The sequence below is a fragment of the Rutidosis leptorrhynchoides genome, chromosome 2, assembly GCF_046630445.1.
Source record: "Rutidosis leptorrhynchoides isolate AG116_Rl617_1_P2 chromosome 2, CSIRO_AGI_Rlap_v1, whole genome shotgun sequence".
NCBI classification, from domain to species: domain Eukaryota; kingdom Viridiplantae; phylum Streptophyta; class Magnoliopsida; order Asterales; family Asteraceae; genus Rutidosis; species Rutidosis leptorrhynchoides.
The window spans coordinates 131,318,984-131,324,983 of NC_092334.1; positions in this window are offsets into that span (position 1 = coordinate 131,318,984).

Below are 6,000 nucleotides of genomic sequence, written 5' to 3' on the forward strand. Positions count from 1 at the left end.
AAATCAATATCTTATAATATTTTAATTTCATCATGATACTCTTACTCATTATTTCCTAATCGTTTCGTTTAATAGCTTTTAATCGTCTTTTATATCGTGTTCATAATAATGATAATAATAGTGATAATGCTAAAAACGAACATATATTTCATAGCATTATTCCTCAAAAAAGACAAGCTTTTAGTTGCAATTGTTCTATTTACAAGTGATATTCGTTTAAATAATAAAAGGTGAAGACAAAAGACAGATTCGACGAATTGAAGACGCAAACGACCAAAAATCTCAAAAGAACAAAAGACAATCAAAAAGGTTCCAATTATTGATAAGAAACGTCTCGAAATTACAAGAGTACAAGATTCAAAATGCAAAGTACAAAATATAAAATTGTACGCAAGGACGTTCGAAAATCCGGAACCGGGACCAGAGTCAACTCTTAACGCTCGACGCAACGGACTAAAAATTACAAGTTAACTATGTATATAAATATAATATAATATATAATTAATTATATTAATTATATATATATTATATATATATTATAAAACCGTCGGCAGAGAAAGACTCCAAGGGTGTGAGCTGTAAATTCATTCTCCGCGACTCGCGGAGTTTGAAGAGGATTTTGCCGCGAGTCGCGGAGCCCCAAAAAACGAAAATCCCTATAAAGCCAACCGAATTCTGATCACAATTCATAATCTATTTTCTCTCTTCTCTCATATATACGATATATATATATATATATATATATATATATATATATATATAATTTATATTTTAATTTTAATTATAATTATAATTCTAATAATAAGGGTATGTTAGCGAATATTGTAAGGGTGTAAGTCGAAATTCTGTCCGTGTAACGCTACGCTATTTTTAATCATTGTAAGTTATGTTCAACCTTTTTATATTAATGTCTCGTAGCTAAGTTATTATTATGCTTATTTAAAACGAAGTAATCATGATGTTGGGCTAATTACTAAAATTGGGTAATTGGGCTTTGTACCATAATTGGGGTTTGGACAAAAGAACGACACTTGGGGAAATTAGACTATGAGCTATTAATGGGCTTTATATTTGTTTAACTAAATGATAGTTTGTTAATGTTAATATAAAGATTTACAATTGGGCGTCCCTATAAATTACCATATACACTCAATCGGACACGATGGGCTGGGTATTTATATGTACGAATAATCGTTCATTTAACCGGACACGGGAATGGATTAATAGCCACTAGAATAATTAAAACAGGGGTGAAATTACATTCAAGGGTAATTGGTGTAATTGTTAACAAAGTAGTAAAACCTTGGTTTACACGCAGTCGATAACCTGGTGTATTCATTAAACAAAGTATTAAAACCTTGTTACAATTCGAATCCCCAATTAGTTGGAATATTTAACTTCGGGTATAATAATAATTTGACGAGGACACTCGCACTTTATATTTATGACTGATGGACTGTTATGGACAAAAACCAGACGGACATATTAAATAATCCAGGACAAAGGACAATTAACCCATGGGCATAAAACTAAAATCAACACGTCAAACATCATGATTACGGAAGTTTAAATAAGCATAATTCTTTTATTTCATATTTAATTCCCTTTATTTTATATTTAATTGCACTTCTAATTATCGCATTTTTTATTGTTATTATATTTAATTGCACTTTTAATTATCGTACTTTTTAATTATCGCAATTTTATTTTATCGCACTTTTATTATTCGCAATTTCATTATCGTTATTTACTTTACGCTTTGAATTAAGTCTTTTATTTATTTAATATTTTACATTAGGTTTTAACTGCGACTAAAGTCTTAAAATCGACAAACCGGTCATTAAACGGTAAAAACCACCTTTATAATAATAATATTACTTATATATATATTTGTATTTTTATAAAAGTAAACTAATATAGCGTTGAGCTTTGTTTAAAGATTTCCCTGTGGAACGAACCGGACTTACTAAAAACTACACTACTGTACGATTAGGTACACTGCCTATAAGTGTTGTAGCAAGGTTTAAGTATATCCATTCTATAAATAAATAAATATCTTGTGTAAAATTGTATCGTATTTAATAGTTTTTCCTAGTAAAATATAAACTATTTTATATACACCTCGCATAACATCAAGTATTTTTGGCGCCGCTACCGGGGACACTCTTAAACGCCGGAAGCGCAACGCTAATATAAAATAAAAAAGGATTTTTTGTTTACTTTTATTAAAATTCGCTTTTGTAAAAATACGTTTTAAATATTCGAAAATATAAAAAGAAAAACAAAAATATAAGTATTTTTAAGATTTTGTTAAATATTTAAGTTTTATAAGTTTCTTTATTTTTTGTTTAGTTTATAAAAATATAAGTTTTTTTTTTAATATCTTTTATTTATATAAAAATAGAAAACAGAAAATAAAAATAAATAAATAAAGAAAAAACGCGTCGAAGATTAAATCTGTCAACTGAATTTCTGAACCCCGCGAGTCGCGGGGTTTGAAGCATTAATTACCGCGACTCGCGGAGACTTTCTGACACACGGACAGAAGCCCTAATTCAGCATTAATTACGGGTTTTAATTAATTATTATTATTATTTAACCCTAATTATTATTATTATTATTAGTTTTATTTTAAGATTTACTTTTTATTTAATTTGTTTTATTTAGTTAAATTAGTTTAATTAAATTGTAAAATTAGTAGTTTTATTAAATAAATAATATAAAAATAATATTTTTATAAAAATTGTACTTTTTACAACTTTTTGTATATTTTTATATTTTGTCCCTTTTTAATCGTTGTAGCATAACTTTTGTATTTTTAGCTCATATTTAATTTTAAACTTAGTTTTTGCTATAGTTATTTTTACTCCTAGATTTTTAGGCTTTGCCGTAGAATTCCTTAAGTGATTTTTCTTTAGACTAAGATTTAGGTACTTTAAAATTTTGCGACGCCTTTTTAAGTTTTAGTTTCTTTTTAAGTTATTTCCATTTGGGATTTAGTTTTTCCTGTAAGCTTTAATATTTTTAGACCTTTTACTATGTATCAATTATCATTCCAATTAGTAATTTCAATTTGCGATTATAATTTTAAGTTAGTTGTAGTAATAAGGTTAGGTTAGTCAAGTATTTTTAAGTTTTTATAAGTTTCTTTTATTTTTCCGTCACCTTTTATTTTTCAACCATTTTTTCTTTTTCGACCTTTTTCGACGAACTCTTTTTCTTTCTTATTTCTCGCTATTCTAGTTTTAGGACTTAGAATTTTTTCTACTTCTTATCTAAATTTCTTAAAATTACGAAAATTTATTTTAAGTGGTTAAATTAATAGACATCAAAATTTTCTGGTTCGTAGTAATAGTTGGATTTGTACGTGGACCGGGTTATTGGAGCCAAACAGTCCTCAATTATATTGAGACCAAACGAATCCTGCCCCTCTGCTGCATCTTTTGGCTATTCGAAACGTGGGCAAAATCAGAAAAGTCTATTGATTGGATAACTTATTATAATTTTTCTTTCCTTTTAAAAACTAATAGGATATTCAGTGAATGCACCGAGCAAGACGTTCACCATCTTTTGTACGTTCACCACCTGTAACTAGATCAAGACATTTAGCAAATATAACCGCCATTGATTTTTCTTTAGAATCGTCATCCAGTCGACCAAGTACTTCAGTTCAAATTTCCGATAATCCATTTTTTGAACCCAACCTCACAATTGAGAATCCGGAAAATATTCAGGAACGGTTCGTAGATCCTGAACCATTAAACTTTCCTCCGGAGCCACCAATCAATCAAACAGAGATTGTTGAGGAACGAACCATTAAATCAGAATCATCTAGTGATACCGATTCAACAAATTCAATTATGGAGAATCTGGAACCTTTAAGTATGGAAGACCGAATGAGAGCTAAACGCACTGGCCAAGGTCACGCAATTACTCATCCAGACATTAATGCGCCAGATTATGAAATCAAAGGACAAATTCTACACATGGTGACTAATCAATGCCAATTTAGTGGTGCGCCGAAGGAAGATCCAAATGAACATCTACGTACCTTTAATAGGATCTGCACACTATTTAAAATCCGAGAAGTGGAGGATGAACAGATATATCTCATGTTATTTCCCTGGACTTTAAAGGGAGAAGCCAAAGATTGGTTGGAATCGTTACCTGAAGGGGCGATCGATACATGGGATGTTTTAGTTGACAAATTTCTTAAACAATTCTTTCCTGCATCTAAAGCCGTAAGACTTCAAGCAGAAATTGTTACGTTCACACAGAAACCAAATGAAACTCTATATGAGGCGTGGACTAGATATGGAAAGTTGTTAAGAGGATGTCCGCAACATGGTTTAGACACCTGTCAAATAGTACAAATATTCTACCAAGGATGCAACATCACTACAAGGAAAGACATAGATATAGCAGCTGGTGGTTCTATTATGAAGAAAACCGAAACTGATGCTTACAAAATTATTGATAACACTGCTTCCCACTCACATGAGTGGCACCAAGAAAAAGATATCGTTAGATCATCTAAAGCAGCTAGAGCCGATTCTAGCCATGACTTAGATTCCATTTCCGCAAAGATAGATGCTGTGGAGAGACGAATGGAAAAGATGACTAAGGATATTCACTCAATACGAATTAGTTGTGAGCAGTGTGGAGGACCACATTTGACAAAAGATTGTCTCAGTATTGAATTAACAATGGAACAAAGAGAGAATATTTCATACATAAACCAAAGGCCTGGAAATAATTATCAGAATAATTATCAACCGCCAAGACCAATTTACAATCAAAACCAGAATTATAATCGAAATATTCCATACAACAACCAACAAGGTCCTAGCAATCAACAAGTATCCAATAATACTTACAATCAGCAAAGACCGAATTTTCAAAACAAATCACCACAACAAACCGATGATAAAAAACCGAATTTAGAAGATATGATGACGAAGCTAGTTGAAACTCAAACACAGTTTTTCACATCTCAGAAACAAACTAATGAACAAAATGCTCAAGCATTTAGAAATCAACAAGCTTCTATTCAAAATCTGGAACAAGAAGTAAGTAACCTAGCAAGATTAATAGGTGAAAGAAAACCGGGAAGTTTACCAAGTGATACAAATGCTAACCCCAGGAATGAAACAGCTAAAGCTATTACCACAAGAAGTGGTACAACACTTAAACCACCTGAAATACCTGTAACTTCTGATGAAACTATTCCTACTCCACAAGAACCACAACCTGATCAAGATAAGGAAAAAGAACCGGTAGTTGAAAAAGTTAATGAAGATAACACAGTTAAGGATAAACCTTATGTTAAACCATACCAACCACCACTTCCTTACCCGAGTAAAATGAAGAAAGAGAAACTTGAAGCCGAGCAATCCAAATTCTTGGATATGTTTAAACAGATAAATGTAAATCTTCCTTTCATTGATGTGATTTCAGGAATGCCAAGATATGCTAAATTCTTGAAAGATCTAATTTCAAATAGAAAGAAAATGGAAGAACTCTCGGCTGTTACTATGAATGCTAATTGTTCAGCAGTGCTGTTGAATAAGATACCAGAAAAACTATCTGATCCAGGAAGTTTCACAATTCCATGTTTTCTGGGTAGTCTTAGTTCAATAGAAGCATTGGCAGACTTAGGTGCTAGTATAAATCTAATGCCGTATTCACTATACGCTAAACTAGACCTTGGAGAATTGAAACCAACAAGAATAAGCATACAACTAGCCGATAGATCAATAAAATATCCTAGAGGGATAATGGAGAACATGCTAGTTAAAGTTGGTACTTTAGTATTTCCAGTAGATTTTGTTGTTTTGGACATGGAAGAAGATTCTCAAGTTCCTCTCATATTAGGAAGACCATTCTTAAACACGGCTAAAGCAATGATAGACGTGTTCGATAAGAAACTGACCCTAAGTATAGAGGATGAAAGTGTTACCTTTTCAGTTGATAGAGCAATGCAACAACCACAATCTGCAG